Here is a 27,293-nt window from a genome sequence, read left to right as displayed (position 1 = left end):
TCTCAATTACTATATCCATAGCATCCTCTGACCTCTAGAAATTGTATAGGGTTCTTTCAATTATAATTAATCTACAGCTAGGGTGGTACTGTCTGACCATTCTAGAAACAGAAAGTCACAGCAAAAGCATGTGGCTATCAAGAAATTCTTTGGCCACCTAACTAAAGATATTGCTAATACATAATAATAACCTACTGAAAGGTTATTAAAATGATAATACAATGATTTTAAGATTCACCTCATTATTTAGGAACTTAACTATTCATATGCTATAACTGTAGGGGGCCTACCTTTCATAAGGAAACTGTAGACGACTTTTAGAAGTGCTGCGTATGTTTTTCCACTGACAATTTACTTTATTGCTTGTGGGAAAGCCTTTTAAGGGCTCTGGCACACGGGGAGATTAGTCGCCCGCGTCAAATCTCCCTGTTCGCGGGCGACTAATTTCCCCGAGTTGCCATCAGTTACCATCCCACCGGCGAAAATGTAAGTCGCCGGTGGGATGGCACACACTGCAGCGCGATTTCGGCAAATCGCCGAACATGCCTCGTGAGGCAACTTTGTCGATTTGCCGAAATTGCCTGCGCAGCGTGTGCCATCCCACCGGCGACTTACATTTTCGCCAGTGGGATGGCAACTCGGGGAGATTAGTCGCCCGCGAACAGGGAGATTTGTCGCGGTCGACTAATCTCCCCGTGTGCCAGAGCTCTAATCAGCCCAGATTTATCTGTGGGTGACAACTCTCTCCATGTGTAATTAGCCTAAAGGAGTGTTTTTAAGCACTCCCTTTATTAATTGCCTTTAAAGGATCACATTTTGAATCCATTTTTAGAACTTATTTGTATATAAGCTCTTATATACTCTCTTTTATATCAGTGGCACAAAGATTACAAATAAAAGTACAGTACTGTTTCTCAGCACTAGGAAGGGGTTCTATTTTTTCTTCCTATAGTGCCCAATTACTTCAAGCTGCTCCCGGCACACTTAGGTTTCATAAGGGACTTATAGAATGATGTATTTAATTCCCCTGTTGAAGTGGACACTGATACAATATGCTTATACAATTTTTGACCTTACCTGACAACACACTAATGTAACAAAGCCACTAGTGGTTACATTCAGACCCCAATTAGTTATTTGGAGTTAACTATTCACAATTCCATGGATGTCAATCATTCCTAAATTAATATATAGCTAAACTAAGTTTTTAGATGTTTCAGAAGTTCAAGATGTTTTTTTTGCATTCTGAGAAAAATATGGGGATTTATAACATGGTCTCCGAATACAATAAAGGGTTATTCTTTTTCACACCATTTGCAATTACATAATAGTGAGTGGAAAAGAAAGCTGCTACCTGTCAGGGGTTATCTAGGCCATTCTGCTTCTGAGATGACAGAACAAGGTCTGGAGGATCTGCAGCTCAGACAAAGAATTTTCTTGCAGCTAAGAAAGCAGGGTCGAACTGGGGATTGCAAGGCCCACCAGATCTGCTGCCCCAAGGGCCCCAACACCCCCCAAGGGGCCCCCAACAAAGCCCCCACACAATTTCCCCCCGAGTGTGTGTACAATATAGTTACCTTCTGACACTTTGGGGGAGGGAGATCAGTGGCCCTGGGGAGCACAGCGGGGGTCTGTTCTGGGCCGGCGGAGCCCACCGGATTTTTTTCCCAGTGCCCTGCTGGCTCAGTCCGACCCTGTAAGGAAGGACATTTTACCCATCTGTAGTAGGTGTAAGACTAACATATTAAAGGAGACATATAGGATATTTGACCCCCACCCCCAATCTTGTAAGCAATAACCAATAATAGATGGCGCTGGTTTCAGTCTTCTCTGCTATGGTCCTTATTCATGTTTTAAATAAGTGGTGGGTGTGTCCCTACCAGTAGCAGAGTAGGGGGTGGGAATAGCCAATTACAGCCCTGCACACAAGCAAAGACAGGCCATTGCTGATTGGTTTCTATCCTACGGTCCGAGTACTGAGTCTCTACAACCTGGGAAAGGAGCGAACAGGAAGTGAAACAAATGGGAGGGGCTTGCAGGGCTGCTCCTGCCATGAGGCAAGGTGAGAACCTCAGGCAGCTGTGAGTGGCCAGTTACCAGGGGCAGCTCTCCGAGTGCCGAGAGCACAATAGTGCCATAGTGGGACTGGTAGGGTTTTCAGATAAATGTTTAATAAATTAGCCACAAAGTTTTCGAAGACACACAGAGCTACTTAGTAGCAGCTACTTGTCACTGCCACAATGCTGATCCTTTACTTATAATTGTCTCTACATGTGTTTTAGCAGAGGCAATTCTCAGTATTGTCTATGGCAGGGTATTTTCTGCTGTTTGGTAGCCACGACAAGTAGCTGCTCCTAAGTAGCTCTATGTGTCTTCACCCTAAAGCAGCATTCCACTGGCACATTCTTGTTGTTTTGTTTTACACAAATTCCCTTTAAAGTGTGTGTTTTCTTGCTGGAAAAAATGCTTCAGATGCCATTTTCTCAGTTACTACACATGATGCAGCATCGCAAAGCTTGCCTTAATAACAATTTCTACAAAATGCAGCCTGCCTGTAGACACTAATTGCAGATTCCAAAAGAAAATTTGGAAACAAGATTTAAAAACTTACAAAAACAACACACAAGATAATTTGTTTTGAAGCGCATGTCAAAAAAATTATGTACGCAAAAATTTTTTCCAGCAAAGCAAAACGGGACAGATTTGCTCTTCAATAATCGTGATGATGTTGCCCATCAGATGTTTGCTTTTGTTTTCTAACTTATAGGTGACTGTTCAAAACGAATTGCTAATTGGTTGCTATGGGCAACATCCCCGGTGATGTTTGTCTCCAATGTTAATAAATACACCCCTAAGAGTTATCTATAGGTCATGCTGATCCTTTTTCACTGATAGGGCTGTTTTGCCAACCTGACTGTCCCTTCTCAACATGTCAGTTATAGCTTCTAATGCTAACGGACTCCTGACGCACAAATATGGCAGCCCCCTCATAGAGGAACATGAGGGATCAGACAGGTAAAGTAAATGCATCAGGCAGATACTTTAAGGGCCGTGACGCACGGGGAGATTAGTCGCACCGTGATAAATCTCAGTTGTCACGGACGACTAATCTCCCCTCAATGCCATCCCACCGGCGATTTACATTCTAGCCGGTGTGGTGGCATTGCAGGGAGATTAGTAGCTCGCGACAACAGAGATTTGTCGCGGTGCGACTAATCTCCCCATGTGTTATGGCCCTTATGGTAAAATTATAAACAGCAGCAAAGACAGTGTTATGATAGATGTAAAAAAGGGTTAAAGGACAATGAAAGGTTAATATAAATTAAAAGTAAGTCTAAAGGCATTCTTTTTAAGTACTTACTGCATATCTAAATTCCCAGATCCCTGCTTGCTTCTCTGAGATATGGTGCTGGCAGCCTACAGCAGTGTGAAGACTACAGTGACATCACTGAAATCTCTCTCCCCTTCCTGTAGGTGCCAGCGGCAGCCTTCCTATTCTCTGAGCATGTGTGTAACTTGATCCTGTCTCCTGTTCTGAGCTACACATGCCCACCAGCCAATCAGAAGCGGATCTGGCAGAGGGGAGGGGGGGAGGGAATGAAACACATGCAGTATGAAGCAAGGAGGGAAAGGAAGGGAGAATACCTTTTTAGAGATGGCTGCCTGTTCTAGAAAATGTGAAGTAAGTGTGATTGAGTAAATATTTGATTAGGTGAGCCAAAAGTGTGGTGTTTTTACTAAACAATAGGAGGACTATTGGGCAGAATGCTTTTTAAATTTTGACTTGCATTCTCCTTTAATATCTGATGTCAGTATCTCTTTACATGACCTCATAAAAAATAGGTAATTTAAAAAAAGCATAAGTAGAGGCTAAATAAACATGTAGTCATCTGTCTTGATTCCTCATGAAAGTCCCTTTGTTCAGTTTGTATACCAACCAAGATAAGTATGCTCACAGATGTGGTCTCCATGTAACAATGGCTTGGACGTATAAACAATGTGAGTTCTGTAGTAATGCTCTGTTAATATTTAACTATATATATATATATATGTATATATATATATATATATAGAGCTGGTAGGAAGCAGGCACTCACGTCTGATAATAAAAATGCCTGGGTGCAGTATACACAATACAAATGTAACCATTGAAACAGAATACCGCACTCACAGGTCTTTATGAAACAATACTGTGAAGTTTATTGTGAAAAAGAAAAAGTTGTGTTTTTTTCCAGGTTTATGGCTAGATACAAGGGCAACAAGCTGTATTATGCAGTAATTAACTATTATGTTTCTAAAACATGCGGTGTTTTGTTAATTTTTCAGCAGTTTCGATCATCAATCCCCAATACACTGGCTGTTTATGTTATTCAAGATGTATGCACATAAAAGCATACCCCAAAAGGAGACAGTAGGTTGCAGAACTACAAAAAGATAGGAGTAAAAGGAAGACAATGAAGTTCTGGAGTTTTGTTATGTAGTAAGTCTCTGATGGAAAGGAACAGGTTGCAATGGAGGGTGCGGCAAAAATATTTTTTTTCAAGAAATCATTGGCTTAACATTGGGTTAACACTGGTGCAACAAACAGAGTGTGCTCATTTGGATGCAAAAGATATTTATTAAACAAATTATCATATAAATGACTCAACACAGGAGCAACATGCAACAGAGTCTGGTCAGTAGAATGCACACAGCGTTATTAAACAAACATATGGCATGCATTTCTTCACAGATCAAAAAAGAGAAGCTGCTTGAGTTTGCACAATGCAGTCCCAAGAAAATGATTTAGTATCTTTTTGTCTGTAGATGCCCTTAAACTAAGACTGACTGCATGTAAGACCTTTAAAAGTATAACAGAATCATCTATACATGCCACTTACAAAACTTCATGCATTTTGTATATAAAAGAGAAATGTACTGTAAACTCATTACGGATGGTGAACTTCAATCTTTCTATGATTGTGCCAAACTAATACTTCCTATGGCAGTTACAGCGGTAAAAAGGCAAAATCTTGACTGCCTCAGGTTCACCCATAACTCCTGAGTAATGCATCTCAGCCTTTTTCATATACAAGATCCATTACAACTTACTGGATATAATCCAAGTTTGTTTTTCTATTGAATATAAAAGCCACAATTACCTGTTGATGGTATGTGGTGATATACAAGGGATATACAAGTCCTTTGTTTCCCATTCATGGCTCTGGGTTTGGAGATGTTTGCAGATGAGGAATAAACTCCCTGCTTTAAGCTTATCTAGATCTTCTGTCTGAAAGGGTAGCAAGCAGTATTAGCCCCCAGGGGACCAAAACCACCATATCCTTTCTACAGAGGCGTCACCATAAATTTATTAAAAACTTTGGACTGATATAACAAATGCAAGCCATTTCTACTAACCATGGCAGCTTATATATGCCTGTACAGCTCAGCTTTAATTAACAAAAACCAAATGTGGCTTTCAAGTATAAATTCAGAATGCTTTAATATATAATTACAGTACTGTTTTGGGTCCTTCTACAAAGCACAGGAAAACATAGGCTTTAGGCTGCAGGGCAAATATTTTGGTTGTCTTGAAACATACATACAATGATGTAAAAATAGTGTGAATATTTTTGTGAATTCCCCTTTCATTTGGCATACATATGGTATTAAAATGCTACAAAGAATTTTTTTAATTTCAATAGAATCTGTTGTATCTGTCTCCTGCAGGTTAAACATTGTAAACATATGACATGTTGAACATATTGTAACAGAAACAGGAAAGCTGAACTCTGGGTTTTTATTTTTATATTCTATGTCTTTGCCCTTCTGAACCACAATATACTGAAGGCCCTTGATTCTCATAAGATTTAAATGTGGCAATAAAGGATGCTTACTATTTTGCTAGCACTATTCCAGTTTTACACTTTATTCCTTATGCTGGATGAAATGGGCAAACACCTGAAACCAAAGGTAATGCATCAACTCTTGGTCAACATAAAAATGTGTTTTGTATGTGATTGTGCAGCCAAAACAGAGATTGAAATCAGAAAGATTGTTATCCTATGACCTTTGGTTCCATTAATAATTCTCAAAAGAAGCAATTTCATTATTTACAGTACTTTAGCCAAAAGTAAATTCTTAACATTTAAATGTTTGTGAAGCTGGTGCCATAACCCAAGAAGGCATATGGGCATATTCTCATTACATAAGTTCACAGAACATGTTTTAATTTAAATGACATTGCCTATATTCATGTGCTTGTGGCTTTTGTTAAACTTAGAATGCAACACAGGTTCCTTACAATTATCTGAACTACATGAGAGAAGCAAAATAGATGTCATGTTCTGTAGCATTAGCAGGACAGCACCCTACAAACACTACCTACAGAAAGAAGCTGATTTAGACTTCTACTTCCTTAGAATCAGAGTTTTTTTTAGACATGTTTAGGTTCGAACACTTTTTGTGGGCCACCGATAGGTCAGACAGACCCGTAACTCATAATAAAGAGACATTTATAAAAAAAAATTATGGTGGTGATGTTATAGTTTCAGAAATTCCTAGTATAGCAAATAACCTAAGGTTCGCCATTATTGCCATTAAGGCTGTGCCCCCAGTCCATCTATCTGGAACTTACTAGGGGCCACAGTTTAGAAGCCTGTGTCTAGTATTAAAGTTACACCCTGTCTATACATTTTTCATATATTAGACCTCCTGGAATTGGGGGATTATCTAAATTACCAAATATAAACAGTTTATATTTATGAACAGAAATCTACAATACAGTATTGCTCTGACTAATTTAGATAACAAATAAAGGTCACTTCATTTATCTCCGCATAACAGTTTCCTGTCATTTACTGCCATAATAGCAGTTGCGCTTTCAGTCAAGCCAATCTTTTCTAGGGCATGGAACTGCTGTGTTTTTAATCACCGCATCGGAGGTTGCTATGGTTTCCTTAGATCTTACTAAGCTCAGAGTGGACATCCATTTTAACTTTACTGACACTCCTAAAGAGAGCACTGGATTAAGATGATCATAACAAAAATCTACGTCCAAAACGACAGGATAATCTCTCAAATTTAATACATGCCAAAAGCAACAAAATGTAACTGAAATAACATTATACAAACTTTAGCAGTTGTAAAAAGATCAGATTATTGATACTGAAATCTAAAATACAGAGCAGAAAGCATGCAATAATATGAATATATTTGCAGCACACCAGTGCTTGAGACTAAAAAAAAAAAGGTCAAGCAAAGTTATTTGAACATTTTGGTGCCAAATTTCTGAAAGGTTCCAAAAAGATGCAGAATTGTGGTATAAACAACATTAAGTGCTTCCAACATTAAGTTCTTCATATAATTTTGTATATACTGTATAGGAAGCAGGGGCAGGATACCCTAGGGGTTTAATAGTTCCTATGCACCCGGTTTCACCATTTCTCATACAGGATAAGCCAACATGACCACTTGACTAATTAAACAAGAATTCCAGGACAGGCCAGTACTGCCTACTTCATTCAGAGGCCTGGAAAATGACTCAGATCACTGATAATTGAGGTGCTATGGACAGCACCTCATTAGCACAAACAATACAGCCTTTTTCTGCATTGTAGACAGTGTCGGACTGGGTTTGAAGACAGTGTCGGACTGGCCCACCAGGATACCAGGAAAACTCTCGGTGGGCCCAGGTGTCAGTGGGCCCTCCTGCTCCTGGCCATTTGGCCTGTTTCATGCTCATTTCCTATTTCTGAATGGGAAGAAAGAGGAGAAATAGATAGAGGAATAGATGCTAGCATGTAAATAAAAGAGACTGGAAGAATAAAGAGGCTGATTGAGGAAAGGAGGAAATATAGTTTTGAGAGTGGGCCTAGGGTCTAAGGTTTTCTGGTGGGCCCCTGGGGTCCCAGTCCGACACTGATTGTAGAACTGTGAACTAAGCAATCAGCTTCCAGTTCTGAATTAAACTCAGTTGGGTAGTTTAATTAGATTTAAAGATCTTTTTAATGTAATATGGTTTTGGCCAGAAAGCATCAGGGGTTCTAAAGAAGCACATATTTATTTAACAGCTAAAAATGTTTAATAGTAAAACGATTAAGCTGTGTCACAACATAGGAGAAGTAAGTGAATGCAGGTAGAAAACATTTTCTTGTATAATGCAGCATGAAATGGCTTCAAATTACTGCAGACACATCACCCAAAATGACAAGACAATGCCTTGGAGGACTAGCCATCCTAATCCTGCCTATTTTAGTAATGAAAGTCACAAGCGGTCTGCTCATAGGAGAAAAATGGCTAGAAATAGACTATCTTGCCTGTACCCAGAATTCATACAACATAGCAAATCAGTACTACACTTACCATAAAAACAACAATAATCATATAAGTACGGCCTATGTAAAGGAACAATACTAATAATGCCCGGGGATTTGCAATAAAATGTAAATTTCAGCCATGTGGCATATCAAGTTTTTAAACCATGAAATAACATGAAATAACATTAGGAAATGAGTTTACTAAGACTGATCCTAGAGTATACTTAACTACCAAGAGTGAAGGTGACAAGAGGACAAGCAAAGGTAAATTTAATCAGTATATTAACACTTATTATTCTCTGTAATTTGCTTTGATACAAAATTTTAAATCAGTAAAAACACAAGCCATTAACTTATATTGTGGGGTTTTTATTCAGGGTGCTAAATGAGATGTTTCTGTAAAAGCAGCAAAGCAACCCCCTGTATATATAAATGTGTACAGTATATGCAGAAATATAAAATAAAATCTGCTTAAGCCTCTGCTGCACCTTTTTATCAGAAATTATAGAGCATTTCTTAAGTTAGTATTACAATTATTACTTCCCCTTGCTCTGGTGTTCCTGTAGAAAAGTGTATAATTTACAATGTCAATTAGCAATATTTACAGTGGTTACTGGGGCTGCTTCTGCTTTAGTCAAGGGATAAACTTTGTTGCCTCTTTCCCAAACTTACTAGGTAGCTTAGTACTATGAAGAAATGAAGCATTTTGTATCTATACAGTATAACAAGCCTCATCTCCATGTAGAGACAATCTTGTCAAAAGTTAATGCTGATATTTCCAAAGACACAGGCTTACAGCACTGGTACTGAGAAATCTTGCTGCTCAAGTACCCAGAAGAGCTAACATATACTGTGACAGTGTTTTAAAGGGATAATGACACTACTCAGGTCTTACCTGAATGGTATCCTTCATGAAAATGTGCCTATATGTCCTTTAAAGCATTTTCCCCAATTTAACCTCTTTCTATTTAAATTGGACATGCTTCTTCTTTAAGAGTGCATCGGATTCCGACACACTTATGATCCCTTTGGGCTCGTCAATCAGGGCTTTTAAAGGAGAACTATACCCCCGGGCAGTTGAAGTGGAGAGACCCGAAGGTTCATCAGTCGGTAAGAAGATTTGGGTTACGCTGCTGCGCTACTCTGCATTTTTAGCTAGCGGTTAGCGATAGGGACAGAGTGTAAACTAAAAAACTATGCGATAAGGGAGAGGTGAGGGGGGTCTAAGCAATGATAGTTAGAGGGTTTTTTGCACCTGGGGGTATAGTTCTCCTTTAAGGTGGAAATTAAAGGAGGACCAAGGAGGAGTTATTTTCCAGGAGAGGGTGTGAGATTAGAAAGCTGAAAGGAAAAACATCAAGAAGAATAAAGTAGTGGTACTCCCTACAACAAGTAGTATCCTTTCCCATAAGAGGAAGTGGATTGTTTTTTTTAATACATTTTTTCAAGAACTTTGTGAGAGAAACTCACCGGAGGTGGTGGCAAAAATCTGCAAGGTGTCACTTTAACCCCCCCCATATGCCATATACAATAAGCACATTATAGTTGGAAAGGAATGGCCTCAGTCCTGCCAAGTGTCATTACATTGCATGACACCCATGTATTTTAGGTAAGTTTCCCACACTTACACTGAAGGGTCAGCATCACTATTTACACCCATGCCTATTTTAAAAAGTCATAGCTTGTTTTTTTTTAATATTTTATAATATCACAAGGAAAGCTTGTATCCATTTCAAGCCATTGTGAACTTTGGTCCTACTTTTTTATTGCTGTGGCCATTAGCAAATGTTACTGATATCATCCTCGTCTCATGCCTTGACATCCATGACTATAGCACTAGTGAGTGTAGTACTGTGACCCTGAGCATCCTTCACAGGCCACTCTTCTGCAAATGTATTACATAATACCTCTTTTTCTATAGGCCAGAATCACTAACTGACAATAATATATAAATAATGGTCTTCCAAGGAAATAGAAATTGTTATACTGCTGAAACAATAGTTACAAAGAGGACAGGGCTACAGCTACAACTGTAAGGAATGGGAACAATTGCAAGCATCTACAACATGGATAATGTACTTAACCTCTAGCTGACAACCCCCTTCCTTGTGCAAGGAAAAGACTAGCATTTCCTGATAACATATGTGAGAAATGAAGTTGTTGATGTGTCTCCAGACATCAGATTTATTCAAGAAATGTACACGAGATAGGATATTAAAGATGTTATGTGGGAGATTCACCAAGAGAGAGGTCAAAACAACTGCAGAGTGTGAGAGAACATGTCATTAATCTTGTTATTCCACAGAACCTATTTATCAAACTTGACACTTGATTAATAAACTGCACGCAGTGACTGACATATCTGAAGGCTCACCATCACTAAGGAGGCATCTATTTTAAGTTTGTATATTGGGGCTGGACTAAGGTTGTATTTTTCAGCTTTAAGAAACAAAAACTTTATTTTAAACACCATATATCTGGTCCTTAGTATGATTTATTTTGTGCAACAGCATTTCTGATTTGATTTATTGCTATTATAAGGAGGATGAAAGCTCCTTGGCACTGAGGTCAGTATTCTGTTCTATCCTTTGTTCCTCAGGACATTATTAATTGTGTTGACATGTTCATCAGTTCTCTTACAGTGCTGTAAGATAAGAAACCAGAAATACCAATGTCATTGTGCTACTTCAAGAGATGCTAAATATCAAGATTTGTGTAACACCTATTTGGCTATAAAATGGCCAACCCAGGCTAGTAGCATGCTGTAGAGCATATGTTACATGCGACCTTAATGCACAGGAGTGGGCCTCCGCTACGTGGGAGGTATATAATGGAGCTGAGGGGTTGTTGAACTACAACTAGCTGCAGTAGTGTGGTGCAATAGATAGAAATGGACGCCAGAGGATTCTTATGAATGAACTGGGTAATACTTTATTTGTCCAAGACAAAGGTAAGCAGGGTTATCAATACTCACTTAATAGATGGTACACAGTATGCAGTTATACAATTGAGGTAATTCGGATAAATAGCAGAAGTATGATGCTCCCCTGTGTATCCCTTCTCATCAAGAGGTTGGGCAGGTAGAACAACAACAGCGTGGTAGGTAGGAAAGCTCACCGGCATAGTCCCATGCTCTTTTGGAGGTTAGGGCAAGGCATATTTGCTAACCTATTTCCCTAGCACTTCTGTGTCCCTAATCTAAGGCCAGTAATGCCTGTTAGGAAGACTACTCCTTTGCTATTATCCTGGATGGAGCAAATGGCTGCTCTTTCTGTATAATTCTGTCTGAACTCACCACTTCTAGAGGGTGCTATGAAATATGCTGCTATACTATCTTTTCCTCATTCACGGGGCCCTGTCCCCGACTTAATTTGGATGGATAGTGGCTTACTGGGCCGGATCTGTACCCAGGCTCGATGGAGCTCTGCTTCAGGTAGCAGACCAGCAGCCAAAGAGGAAAACACTTCCTTGTGCAAGACACTATATAGTCTGCCAAGGGGAGTGGTTAAATGAGCTAAACCTGTAAGGGATAGCTTAAGAAACTGTAACCTGAGTATAGAGGGGTCTACCCTATAACAGTACAGATAAGGAAAAGTAGGGAAGTAAAGCCATAGGGAGCTTAACCCTATGGGTCCCTACATTTGCAAACAATAAATTTAGCATTGGTTTTACTATAGTCACTCACTGAATCTTGCAATAGGGTTTATTATAGCAAGCAAAGCAAATATATTTAGGGAGACAAGCAAGGAATCCACACTTGCAGGGCTTAGGCTGAAAAATCAGCAAGGTGTTTATTGATGATGACGACTAATGTCTCAGTTCATATAGCAGCCTTTGTATTAGCTAAAATGTTAGTCTACATCAATAAACACCTTGCTGCCTTTTTACCATAAGCCCTGGGGGGCAGATATTTTGTTAGTCTGTGGAACTATTGATTGAATGTTGGCCATAATAATTCATTTAACATGAATACCGCCTTTTGAACTGTACTAATATGCTGTATATGTACTATAATATATGCTGAAACTTCCTCTACTTTGCCAGTGTGTGAAATTTTTACAATAGCATAGAAATGATCCAAACCTTCTTATATTTACAAATGCCATACGTATGTACCTTAAGTCAAAATGGATACTCACAAGCTAATGGATACTCACTGAATATAATGCATGCTAAAACCTACTATAAAAGCATTGCATTTGTCCTGCTGTTGTTCAAGTCCACTGTTGCATTAGTAGGCAACTACTGGCCAGTAATTTCAGCATGTTAGATAAAGAGGAATGCTGGTATGGATGTTTTCTTATAGGGGAACCCTCATCTGTAATCTGTAAGTTTGCAATAACTACTTTGGGGAACATTTTAGGGTATATTGTGATAAACTTCACAATCATAAATCATAAATCACAATCATAAGCCATAAACCAACTTTTCCAGATTAGAGCTAATTGCAAAAGTAATTTCTCTCTGCTGGTGTATTTAAGCAAACTGAACTAGTGGTTTCCAGCCCCAAATCAAATGCGCATTATCTGGCTATAAACCACTAGTTACAATGAATGAAAAGCAGTTTCCATTAATGTCAGTGATGGTATGCACTGGAACACTTTTCTTTTGGCTAAAATATGCCAGTTAGAGTAACACTATGTATGCCATTATGCTAATAAATGCACTTCTCAGGGCTGCACTGATTGCAAACTGATTGCATTAAAATTACATGGAATCAGAACAGACCTGGATTTTCTAGAACCGTACCCTGATTTATCAGACCTGGTGACTCTATTATAACCAGAACAAATGAATGTAATTTAGATATGCTATATGCAATAAACCCTCTATGCAGCAGCTACAACTTTATATGGTAGCTTTGCAAGGCAGCCTCACACTTTGAGAACAAATCTGTGAGGCCTTGATATTGCATATGACATGCACATGTGGCAACCACTCATTTAAGGGGGTTAAAAGGCACAAGTAAAGCATCTTTGTTTTATGGAAAGAACGAAATAATTGTGTGCCTCAAGCTGTGTATGATTGTTAGATTCATTATTTTCTTGTTACAGAACAAAATTTATGAATGCCTTGATCTAGGATGAATCCGTTTTAATTTCCAAGTTTGAAATTAATGTCCTTGGAATAAAGTGATGCTCTTGCTCATTCCTGGACAAGGGAATGGAGATTCAGTAAAAGGAGTGAAGCAGGAATTTTGCACTTTGTGTGTTGCTCCATGTTTAATAGATGAGCCATATTGCAACTATGGTAGGAAGTAGACGGAAATAAATACCTAGCAGACAGGTTAACAGGTTATTTAGATGTAGACATAAAAGGTAGAACTTTATGGACGTGTGACATTATACTGTATATACAGGAATGAAGTAATTTAAAATATAGAAAGATACTGCTTTATAAAAGCAGTAAGCGTAAATGCAAAAATAAAATGCATAGAAGTAATCAGTGTAACACACATAAGGTTACAGACTTTATATTTACTAATCTGACTATTTGACCCCAATATAGTGTATGCTTGCTTTTGAACAATTTCCTGTTGCTTCTATTAAAAGTTTCTTTGTGGGAAGCAAATCATGAGCAACATTGTGTTACATGCCCTAAATAATTAGCCTCATTTTCAAAAATACTCTTTATCAAACCTGATTTCTGAAGGAATCTCTGAGGATAACAGCTCTGAGTTATGAACAAAAGCTTGGTTAAAGGGACACTACCATTTATTGTTATACATGTCAATAAGAAATATTAATAGAAAAACCTTTACTTCTATATCATACTAGCCTCTGACGTGGTGCAATCTCTTTCACCAACCCAATCGCCACCACTATGCAACTTCAGCCTCTCATTCAATCTTCCCACCACTCACTTGGCAACTCTTTGGGGCCTATTTATTATGTTGTGTAAATAACGGCAACAAAATTTGCTACATATTGCCAGGCCAAACTGTATAAAAACTGCATATTTTTTATGCGTTTTTCTTCTCCTTAAACTAAAAAATAGTGACGAATAATCTGGCATTCGGACGGCACAATTCGCCATTTATTTTACACAGCTTTTTACACCGTTTTTTTCATCACACTTTCATCTTACACAGCATAATAAATATGCCCCTTTATCTTCTGCTGCAACTCTTATGTTGCTGCTGCCCCTGATCTAAACTCAAGCACAGGGCCGGAGTTAGAAGCACCAGAGGTAGCCGCTAAATGACACAGAATTACATAGCTTGTTATCCACAAAAATCACTAAAGCCTTCTCAAGTAAGGATACCCCCAACACACTACTATTTAGTGTATAACTATGCACTAAGTGCATAACCTTGCACCTATCAACACTTAGGGGCACATTTACTAAGACACGAATCAGAACCGAATTGGAAAAATTCCGATTTGAAAACGAACATTTTGCGACTTTTTCGTATTTTTTGCGATTTTTTTCGGCGTCTTTACGACTTTTCGGAAATTGTTGCGACTTTTTCGTTACCAATACGATTTGCGCGAAAAAACGTGAGTTTTCGTAGCCATTCCGAAAGTTGCGCAAAATCTGGCGATTTTTTCGTAGCGTTAAAACTTGCGCGAAAAGTTGCGCCTTTTTTGTAGCGTTAAAACTTAAAAGGTGCGACGCTACGAAAAAAATCGCAACTTTTTGTGCAAGTTTTAACGCTACGAAAAATCGCCAGATTTTGCGCAACTTTCGTAATGGCTACGAAAAACTCGCGTTTTTTCACACAAATCGTATTAGTAACGAAAAAGTCACGACAATTTTCCAAAAAAATCGCAAAATACCGATCATTACGAAAAAAACGCAATCGGACGCATTCGGCCCGTTCGTGGGTTAGTAAATGTGCCCCTTATTTTACCTTATTTGCCAGTTTGCTTCTCAGTTTTTTAATGTAAAGATGTAGTCAAAGCCATTAATCATACGCTAACTGGACATATAATCAAAAGGAACTTTATACCAAAAAAAAAAATAAAAAAACATACCAATAGTATTCAAAGTATTGAACCTTTCACCATTCTTATATTGTTAAATATTCTCTAATAATGTGGTCACAAGGGTTGCAACTTTCATTTTGCCACTTGCAGAGTCTGTCCACTTACAGGTGGAATAACATAGAAAGTGTTGACAGACTCATCTATCATGTTAGCACTTCACCACAACAACAGTGCAATACATAATTCATCTGCATATGGATCAATATGCATGTGTGCACCAGAGGATTCGAGCAGTCCTACTGAAAAGTATTCCTCTTTTATCTAATTTGCTACTTTATCCCATGTCAGTGTGTAAGATCTTTGTTTTGTATTATAAGGGGCCCATTTACTAACGTTCATCATTTTTTTCATGATTTGTGTTTCTTTGCACTAAAATTAATTTTTTTTGTAATTTCTTTTTGCCATTTATTACGTGTCAAAAATTACAAAAAATTCTAATGTAAAAATATGCTATCTGAAAGCTGTTGAACTCATATAGAAATCATTGGATGCTGTCCTAGGCAAATAGTAACAATCTTTATTAAATTCCTGGTTTTAGAGGTTTTTGATTATTGTAAGTCCAAGAAGATTTGTAGGAGAACCCACCCACCCAACCAAAAATTTAGTTTTTTGTGTTCTTTTAATCTTGTTCTGTATTTTATTTCATTTGAGCTTTTTCAATTCGGATCCTTTAATAAATGACTAGACATTTGTGGTTTTCATGGAAATTAGTTTATTCATGGTTTCAAAAACCTCTAAAACCACTAAAATCAGGTGCCTTCACCTATAAATACAATCTAGTGGGACTGTTGGAAAAGTAGAACACTGCTTCTTATAGAAAAGAACTATATTGGATCTAGAAAAGCACAGGTAACCTTAAGAACTACAGCTGTTGAGTGAAATCAACTCCCAGCATGCCCCTGCTAGCTGCATGGGTTCTGTAATTCTGTAACAGCTGGAGTGCTTAGCAAGGATTTTCTACAACCATTCAGATGAATGAAGACATTTTAGCAGGATTCAGCAAATTGTAATATGCAAAAATAGGACTTTTAATTCGGTCAGCCAAATTCTTTGGGGGAGGAGTTGGTTTTCAATGCAATTCTAGAACACAGAGTAACATTTAAATGGGGAAGCCTCCATTGGTAATTTTGCAACATAGGATATGACTTTATATGACTAAACATCTATATAAGCATAAATAGCTAGGTTCCATTAATTATTTCAGATACAGTTTTATTATCTGTGCAGAAAAAAATAAAATCTTGCTATTAGGGTGGTCTTAGGTATATCTGAACCTAGATATTTGTCCTTGGCAGAGAGCAGTGAATATGAAGGGGATGCTGAGACTGGGAGCTAGCCTGAAGCACAAATAAAATAACAACAGCAGCTGCAAGCGTTACCTTGGCAAAATACCTGTCACAAGGTTAAACTTGGCGACAGGGGTGATATTGTCCCTTTTAAAAGGCACAATTGTGTTTATGTTTGGTGCAGCATAGAACTGAATACAGAATTCAGAAAAATCATGCCATCACACACCATATATCTCAATCCAAAGTCAAACTGACCTAGCAAAGAAACATTCACTGCTGTTGCTGGGGGAGGGGCATGAGTACATAGGGCCCAGGAATGGCCCGGTGCAATATACAAATACAGTGTATAAATTGTGTGTTATACAGCTGGTTACACTCCCTCCCCAACCACTCTCCCAAACCATGCATCATTTTTGGTGGGGACCAAAATATTTCTTTTATTGTTTAATTTCATGACTAGAGCACTCTAGTTCTTGCCTTTACCTTAGCATGCATCCATTGGTTATGTCACTTCAATATGTCACAATATTGTGTGCATAGACACAGCTTTGGATACGCCCTTTACAGGGGTAAATATAAAGATATACATTTAAGTAGATTGGCTATATTCAATTTAATAAGCAAGAGATGCCAATTTTCAATTTGGCAGAGGGTGCCACGTCAGTGTTGAAATAGCTGGCTAATAGCAATGTTAAGATCATCATACTTTCAAATCTAAAGATGCTACACAGCCAGAAAGGAAGGCCTGACAAATCAATATTTTATTAATAGAGAAAGAAACATCATTTATAACCGCCAGTTCAACTGTATCCAGAAAACTATGAGTCTTGAATGAGAATCAAATTACTGGCTGCCTGTTAATGCCTCTCAGAGCAAGACAACCTAATGGTTTGGTGATTGACGTGCCAAGGGCATTTAGGAGTGCGGCTGACTGAGTTGAATGTATGCTGTTTGATGCAGGTCTGTTCAACCTTACAGATTGTTCTTATGAGAGCAGAAAAATAAAGAGGAAGAAAAACTGCCAGTGGGATTTGTTTCAGGTGCTTCCTTTTCCGAGATATTGTATAGATACTGTGCTCTTGTCTGGTTTTATATTCCTGTGAGAGCAGTTTTTTATTTTCCCTAGATTCATTGTGTACAGGCCCTCAGGCTTTTGTTTCTTTTTAAAAGAATATAATGTCTGTTTAAAAGTTAAATTATATTCCACAAATATTCTCTTAAATAGACAGGAAGCATAATTGCTTTTTTTTTATAAACTCCCCACTTCTTTTCTTTATACTGACATTTACAACAGAGATGTCATGTTGCCTTCCCAAGCTAATGTATTCTCTACGGCAGTTCTGTTCAATGTTTTTCTTGTTGTGAGACAATTATCTTTTATACCTTTTCTCTGTGATCAGTTCATTAAAATAATGAAAATGTATGGGGCTTTTGGTATTGCCAGGAAATATAAAACCACAGGGAGGAACAGATCTGACCAAGGGGCCTTCAGTTGGGCAACCTTGGCCACCTATCTTAAAAGAACAGTAGTTTCATGGGTTATAACAAGGAAGATGATTTTGATTATGTCTGAGAGCATGTCTCACTGGTGTTTATCAAGATGGCAGCTCTATCACACTATAACTAACTTTCCTGTTCCTCTGGAGTGGCCTGCAGCCTCTTCTCTGCCTGGGTAGAAGAGGACTTACAGTGTTTCTCCTGGTAGCAGTGTACTAGTGCACATGAAAATAGGGTGCCCTGCACCCCAGAGTGTGCATTTTTTGGTATACAAATAAACATGTACACATTAAATACACCCAAAAGATTTGTTTTATGCAGCAAGTTAGTGTTCCTCCTTTTTTACATTGTATTATTACAGAGAAAAGGAAATTCCAATTAAAATGGACTTTTTGGGAGATGGCCTTTCTGTAATTCTGAGACTTATGTCATACTGGGTTTCTGGACAAATGCCAAGACTCAAGTTTGTTGGTGGATATTGGCTGCATGTGTCTGCACCCCAGCGGATTCAGTGCTTCCAGGTGCAGGCACAAAGAAATTTTTTTTAAGCATATGGGTGTATTGTCAGTCTGCTCTTATCCACAGGCTAACAATATGCCTCGTGTGCCCTTGCGCTTAATTGGAATTCTGAGGGATGATTATATGTACACAAGCCAGCACTTTTACATTCTGCTTTTCAGAGAGAGGCATAGGCCTTAGAGCTCGGGTGTTAAATAAAAAGTGTTTGAAACCTTAAGCAGCATCTCATTAACAGAGGACAGGAGCAATGAGTGGAACAGTGGTCCAAGAGAAGATCCTGGAGAGGTAAGATTCATAGAACAGTTTTATAGATTTCTGATGTTGCTGAATTACAACTTCCATCATGATTTGACCATCAATAATATGTTGGAGCATGCTGAGAGTTAAAGTGCAGCAACAGTTGATTCACCACCGGACAAACAATATCTTTTATTATCATTCATAAATAACTTTCTAATTATTTGTTATTTTTCCTGCCGCTTGTTATAAATTAAATAAAGCTGTATGCCACAATAAAACTGTGTGTGTGTGTGATATAAAAATACCAACAGAAATAAGCTGATTTACAATATATTTATGATTTTTTTTTTCTTGTAGGACCACTAGAATCCTTATAGAAACATGACTGCCCAATTGTGTCTCGCTATTTAGTTACTGTGTGGAACTGAAGGCATTGTCTTCCTGAAAGGGCAAGGCAAACAACCACCTGTACAATATTTAATATTCTGCTGCAGGTTTTCTGTTTGCCTATTCAGCACTGGCTGTATGTCTCATTGCTGTTAGTATTGTTTTCATAACCAGTGACCAATGGATAATAATTCATCTTAATGATATACAGACTAGAAGGATAGAGAACATAAGGCCTGCTCTTGACCCAGGCACAACCGAAAAAGTGAATTTAATGCCTTATAAATAATCTATGCTAGAACATACCTTAAAGCTGGGAAGCCTATGCTAGTCCCTGTAGCTCGTAGTGAACTCTCAGCATGCCTGGGTAGATAAAGGTTGTGAAGGGATACTGGGAAATATAGTACAGCAATAACCGTAAAGCTTTTTTGAGAAAAAAGGATTAATTAGATCTCAAAGTTTAACTTCAAAGACTGTTGGTAACAAATGAGGAAGTTTATAAAACTGCAAATGTGTTTCACAAAAAAATACTTACAGGGAACTTCCTCATGGAAAAGTTAATACCCCCCTCCCTCAGTGACACCCGGTGCCATGCTAAGCCACCCATTTCATAGAGCATATGTCAGTGTGCTTTTGAAACCGTCAGCCTTGCAAACAAATAGTTTTCCTGCTATGTAGAGCAGCTGTATCCAACACAGTCCCTGAGAGCTGTCTGCATCCCAAGCCAGGCAACAGGAACATGCATGTATTCTGTAGGTGCCAATCAATTCCACAGAGGAAAAAGGTTGCTTTCACAGGTAAACATTCAAGGACTGATTGATGCTAAGGATAACACCTTCTGTTAAACCTTCCCTAAACACGACTGTGTCCTTTGCTCTATTTATTATCAGCTAAACAGCAACAGGGGACTCATCTATTAAGGGACCACCAGTTTTAGAGCAATCTTCCATGTTTTTTCCCCCAACATAGAAATCAGCATATTTTTCCTTGACCTTGTGTCTATCTAAATGAAGGAAAGAGGTAAATTGCAGAGGCAGTTTGGGTCTTCACCTTATTTTTGAATTGTAAACCTGACTGGGAAAGGATGCAGAGGGATACTGAGTTGTATCTCTGTCTACATCAAGGAGGTGGCAGGGGGGTTGCCTAGCCTGCAATCATGATGACCCCCTAGGTTAGAGTGCAATTTGCAAAAATGTTGCATGTGACCATAATGCTGGTTCATATTTATGTGTGCATACAAAATGTAGTAAGCTGTGCAATGCCACTCTTAGTAAATGCCCCCAATGACCCATTAACATTCATATCCCCATCTAAGCGGTACACATGATGCCTATTAAACACAATATCACCATCGCACAGGTTTTCTATTCTGCTTACCTATGCCTAGCTGTCCAACCCAAGAAAAACATATAGCGAACATTACCAGTCTTTGAGACTTTGCCTTTTTTCATGAATTGACAAAAATACAAGCAATATTCTCAGCAAATGATGTTGATTGCATCCTTTTAAAACTTAACTCCATTTCTCCAAAGCAAACCGCTTTCACTGGTTTAAAGCAGCAATTTCTAAATACCTATAATCTAATGCACATCTGTTAGGGTACTCTGGCTTACCTTTAGTCCAAATCGGTCAAGGGAAAGGCTGATATTGACCTTGTCTGAAAATTCTTCATATAGAACTAGGGTGTTACTGTAAATCCAATAGTCAGAGAGATGACCAAATATCCTAGCACATTTCTTCAGCCCAGGGATGGGAGGAACAGCCTGTATTATCTTGTTCCCTATAAATGATGAGAGCTGTTCTGATCAGTGAGCACGGCTTGCCTGTTTGTATGCTCTGCATGTACAAGAATCTCTGGCTATTTTTCCAGGAGCTTTGCACAGCAGCACAGCAGCTCCACAGGGAAGCGTTCCGGCTCCCAGTTCTGCCACGCCTCCGGTGATGCTGCCTGTCACTCAGCAGGGCGACTGCAAGACTGGGAGGGGATCACAAACCACTGCTACAGTTCATTTTAATGCACCAAAGGCAGGCTTTTTCATATAATGACAGGCACAATTAGTGACCTAAATATGCAGCTCAATGTGTGATGCTTTAAAAAAAAAAATGATGCTGATTTTCTGAAAAAAAGGGTCACTTCATCTACTTGAGAATAATACTACAATAATAATGATAATAATGAAAGATGGCTGCATAAATATTTCCTATAAATAAACTCCAGAATACAAACATGGCATTATCTGTCTTCCTTTATTTTCATCTTTAATAGGCTTGACAATCTGGTTCATCTACTTTGCTGTCGACAGACTTTGTTTTGCAAAATTTTTGAATAGATAATACAGATTCTCTCTATTCTGCAGCTTCCCCTGCTCTGTGCCTCTCTAGCTATTGTCATCAGTGATAACAGCCTGGACTGAGAAAATATAACAGCCTGGACTGGGAAAATATACCTGATGCACAACTGGTGCTGGCACTGTGTAAGAAATGAAAATGTGCAGCTGTTAAATATATTGCAAATAGAATTGGATCAAATGCAAATGATTTATTTAAAAAATTGCTGTAAAACTAGATTCATTAATCCTGCATATCACAATAAAGCTTCATATTATTATAGAATGTTTTCCAATCAATAGTGATTATGTGCTGAAAAGAAGGTATTAGGGGTAATTACAAATCAGTTCTTAATTAAGGACTCTTATACATGGGTGTTTTTTTTATTGTGTTTAGAAACACATGCTGTTAACCTCTGCATTCATATCAAGAGCAAGAAAATGCAGCATGTGGCATCTAACGAAACCATCATGAATGCCATAAAATGCAAATCTGAAGACTTATGGGTACAACCAGGCAGAATATAATGGAATCCATTAGCTGATGCATTTAGGTGTGCCCAAACCTGCTTCTCAAATGCATAAAAAAACAGATAATACGGGCCCTTATGGTACACAAACAAGCATTTGGAGTTGATTGAATTTTCAGTCTGATATTCATATTAATTTTACCATTTTGCCATGACTAGATTATCATGTTACTTTCACACATTGTGAATTTTCAAAATACTATTACCTAATACATGTTTTTGAGTAGAAATTACCTGCTTAGGGCAACCGTCAACATTTATCATTAATTCAGAAGAGATCTGAAGCTTCTCTCCCAGTTAAGGCAATGGCACACAGGGAGATAAGTCGCCCGCGATAAATCTTTTCTATCATATGCGACTAATGTCCTGACATGCCATCCCACTGGCAAGAATGTAAATCGATTTAAATTCTTGCTGGTGGGATGGCATGTCGGGGAGATTAGTCGCCTGTAATAGTGAAGATTTATTGTGGGCGACTGATCTCCCCACAATTGGGTCTATTTGATGCAATGTGACCAACTCCAGCAATGCGCATATTAGTACATTCATTTCATGCGCAAGGTGATTCACAATGATTCCTATACATGTCAAAGGGAAGAGTTCCACAGTTGGCTATGGACAATAAGGATAAGTAGCAGAAATCAAAATGTCCCTTGTGACATTACCTTTAAAGGAAAGTTACATTTACTGGGGGGGTGACAAAAAAAACCTCCAGCCAGTGCTCCTGTTAGGAGAAAACTGCACTGGCAGGGGTGTATGGGACAAAGCGACTCTCTTCCTTCTTTGGTCTTCGCACATGTGGAGTCAAGTGAAATGTCAAACTTCGGAATCTCATCAAAAGGAGAAGGAAGAAAGAGGATCGCTCACCTGCATTAACCCCTGGTCGGTGCAGTTTTCTCCTTACAGGAGCACCAGCCAGTAGTGATGTGCAGGTTGCACCCAACCCTAACTTGCTCTTCAACTACCCGACGCAGTCCAACATTATAAACCTAATAATAATTTATTATTATAAACAGAAACATTAAAAAGTTAATGTACTGTTACTGTCTCTTCACTTTCCTCCCTAGCTTTTATGAAGGTTTAACTTACTTAGATTGTAGTTTCAAACAGTGATATAATTAAAAATCATAATGTTTGCATCATGTATACTGACTAATAACCCCCACCAGCAGCTATTTGCTGATTAGACCTGGTTCACACGTTGTGACTTCATTAAATCCAACTTCATAGGGTAACTGGCCATATTTTAAGTGTCTTTTCCCCTTTTTATTGTAGTGTAACAGCCTTAATAGAAGCAGGCAAGGGGAGTGACCACAAAACCCAAATGCATCACATTAATAGGAACAGCCCCCTAAGTTGCCCCTAAATGACCTTAACCAGAGCATTTACATGCGCTACACACAATTCAGTAGCAACATTTTGGAATCAAGCAGTCAATTAAAGCAAAATAAACTATGCAGATAAATAAATATCCAGTCTTTGCCTTAATGTACAGTGGTTTTTAAAAAAAATATTTCTCCAATACAAAAAAAGTGAAACTTTACCTAATTATAAGAAAGTAGTATAAAAAACAAAAACTACTGTATTCTGGGTCTAAGACATCCACCCCCAAAGAGAAAGAGATTTACTACATCCATCAAGACATTGCCATGGCAATATATCATAGAAGTTAATGAAAGTGGAATCCTGACGACCAGATAATTCATCTCAAAAGGGAAAATGTGACAGAAAATATAGCTGCCACTCCAGGACTTGCTAACAAAAGAGCTCTTTTGAGGCAATATATAGATCTACTGTTGAACATTACAGTGCAACAAAGTAACTGGGAGACTGCAGAATCATTTACGAAAGATATTGTATTAAAGAGATACTAATGCACATGGCATACTACCTGCAGTGTATCCTAGTTAGTGACAGTGAAGGCTAACATTCTTCCCAAGTAACTGAACAGCTGATGGCAAAGTAACTGTTTAAAGGAGAACTAATCCCTAAATATTAATATGGATAGAACAGCTTGAACTAACTGCACCAGCCTAAAAGATTAGTATCTCTGTAACAGTAATGTAACCCTTTAGAGTTGTACACACGAGCTCACTATTTTTGATTTTGTGTCAGTGCCACTGCACATGTTATTGATCAGCTTTATAGCTTAGGCGTTGTTGCAAATTATCATGCAGAAAATAAGGCTCATGCTAACTGCACTGGTTTTGGAGCTGATGTAATGGAAATCTAACTATAAAATCAGCCTTGTGTTGTGGCATTAATATTCTTTATATATAATGTACTGTAATATTAGATAATTGACAGCACAAGTATGTGCTATGAATTAGCAGAAAAGCAGGTGGGCCCACTGAATGGCGTATATTCATTGAGTGGATTTCAGTGCTCAACTGCTCAGGTACATTAAATCAATAAAGCTTTTTGGAGCATAGAGGCAGATTCTTGGCCTGCATTTATCCACAATGTGGCAGGAGTCTTATTGTCACAATCCCTATATTATCAGCTGACCCACCCCCTGTTTTTAATTTGCACATGCAGATGCCATTCCTATGTATAGTTTATAACTTAAAAGCCAGAAGCATCTCATTTTGGGCATAAGTGAATAAACCAGAAGGATTGGTTATCTTCAAAATGTAAACCATTATGGTCAGAACACTTAAGCTATGGACTGTACCCAACATAGCCTAGATGATGTTGCTAGCTATTGAGAAGCTGCCATATTAGCAGAGCTAAGCACGCTAAGGGGCACATTTACTTACTCACGAACGGGCCAAATACGCCCGATTGCGTTTTTTCCGTAATGATCAGTATTTGGCGATTTTTCAGAAAATTGTCGCGCCTTTTTCGTAGCCATTCCAAAAGTTTCACAAAATGTTGCAATTTTTTCGTAGCGTTAAAACTTGCGCGAAAAGTCGCGCCTTTTTCGCAGCTTTCGCGCCGAGTACGAAACATTCGGATTCATTCAAGCTTCAGTATGGTGACTTTTCTTGGGCCAGGTTGGAGCTGCAGGGTGCCATTGAGTCCTATGGGAGGCTTCCAAAATCTGAAAAAAGTCTGAAAGTTTTGCCCGCCGCTTACGAGCGCTCAATACGAAAAAGTCGCGACAAGATACGAGCGAATCGTAATGGCTACGAAAAACTCGCGTTTTTTCGCGCAAGTCGTAATGGCTACGAAAAACTCGCGTTTTTTCGCGCAAATCGTATTGGTAACGAAAAAGTCGTGATAATTTCTGAAAAGTCGTAAAGGCGCCGAAAAAATCGAAAAAAATACGAAAAAGTCGCAAAATGTTCGTTTTCCAATCGGAATTTTTCCAATTCGGATTCGAATTCGTGTCTTAGTAAATCAGCCCCTAAGTGTGCTGTGCTGATAGTTGAGTCCAGGCAATGATTTCAAATCATATCACTAGGAGGTATGCATCTATTTGCTTAGCATTAAAGTGCTATGGTACTTTCATTATTCATGTTGTAATATTCACATATCTGGACACAACCAGCAATGCACATAGGGAATTAGGTACTGTATATACTCGAGTATAAGCCAATCCGAATATAAGCCGAGGTACCTAATTTTACCTAAGAAAACTGGAAAAACTTATTGACTTGAGTATAAGCCTAGGGTGGGAAATGCAGCAGCTACTGCTAAGTTTCATCAAAATAAATACCAATAAAATTACATTAAATGAGGCATCAGTGGGGTTTATGTTTTTAAATATTAATATAAAATGATACCTTAAGAGTACTCAGCAACCAAGCTAAAACACAAAGGGGCCCATTTACTTACTCACGAACGGGCCGAATGCGCCTGATTGCGTTTTTTTCGTAATGATCGGTATTTTGCGATTTTTTCGGAAAATTATCGCGACTTTTTCGTTACCAATACGATTTTTGCGGAAAAACGCGAGTTTTTCGTAGCCATTCCGAAAGTTGCGATTTTTTCGTAGCGTTAAAACTTGCGCAAAAAGTTGCGATTTTTTCATAGTGTTAAAACTTGCGCAAAACGTTGCGCCTTTTAAGTTTTAACGCTACGAAAAAAGCGCAACTTTTCGCGCAAGTTTTAACGCTACGAAAAAATCGCAACTTTCGGAATGGCTACGAAAAACTCGCGTTTTTTCGCGCAAATCGTATTGGTAACGAAAAAGTCGCGATAATTTCCGAAAAGTCGTAAAGGCGCCGGAAAAATCGAAAAAAATACGAAAAAGTCGCAAAATGTTCGTTTTCCAATCGGAATTTTTCCAATTCGGATTCGAATTTGTGGGTTAGTAAATCAGCCCCAAAGAGTTAAAATCCTTCAAAACTATATATTGTTTATATAGAATATAAAGTGAAATGTCTAGTGCAGAATGGGACAGGTGAGGATGGTAGATGAAGATGAATTTGGGGGCGGGCCAGGGCACTGGAGGGTCTGGTTGCGGGTGGCCTAATTTGCACACAAAGGACAGAGGGTGCTAGTTTGGAGGGACCCATGGCACCCGACTCGAGTATAAGCCAAGAGTGACTTTTTGAGCACATTTTGGGTGCTGAAAAACTAGGCTTATACTCGAGTATATACAGTATTTGTCCAAACACAAGCAAATATCAGGTAAATGTTCCCTGTAATAATTTACAGAGTGTCTCTGGTGACACTCTACTAGATGGCTGCAGGCAAGCATCCCTGCAAGAGACAATCAAGCAAAGTATATACAGGTATAGGACCCGTTATCCAGAATGCTCGGGACCAAGGGTATTCCGGATAAGGGGTCTTTCCATAATTTGGATCTCCATACCTTAAGTCTGCTAAAAAATCAATAAAACATTAATAAACCCCAATAGGATTGTTTTGCATCCAATAAGGATTATTTATACTTAGTTGGGATCAATTACAAGGTTCTGTTTTATTACTACAGAGAAAAAGGAAATCAGTTTTAAAATTCTCACTTATTTGATTAAAATGGAGTCTATGGGAGACGGGCTTTCCGTAATTCGGAGCTTTCTGGATAACGGGTTTCCGGATAAGGGGTCCGATACCTGTACTACTTTCTTATGGTATTTCATGGGACAAAAAAAACCGCTTGTATGGAAATTTAGCTTCATGATACCATCATAAAATATTTAACCCACTACTAGTTATTGGGCACCCTGTATAGAACCCATCACCAGTTATTGGACACCCTGTATAGAACCCATCACCAGTTATTGGGCACCCTGTATAGGTGGGTGCAGTCTGTTCTGTCTTCTAATAG

General features: G+C 38.5%; 1 protein-coding gene across 1 annotated transcript in view; it reads right to left on the bottom strand.

The window, feature by feature from the left end:
• Nucleotides 1–21,127, bottom strand: part of gprin3 (GPRIN family member 3) — a 45,956-nt gene extending 24,829 nt beyond the window's left edge. The window contains exon 1 of the mRNA XM_018096306.2: nt 20,832–21,127. The gene's annotated coding sequence lies outside the window, so the exon portion shown is untranslated. The remainder of the gene's footprint in view (nt 1–20,831) is intronic.
• Nucleotides 21,128–27,293: the final 6,166 nt, after the last annotated feature.

The sequence above is a fragment of the Xenopus tropicalis genome, chromosome 1, assembly GCF_000004195.4.
Source record: "Xenopus tropicalis strain Nigerian chromosome 1, UCB_Xtro_10.0, whole genome shotgun sequence".
Classification (NCBI taxonomy): Eukaryota; Metazoa; Chordata; class Amphibia; order Anura; family Pipidae; genus Xenopus; species Xenopus tropicalis.
This window is presented reverse-complemented; position numbering and strand designations above follow the sequence as displayed.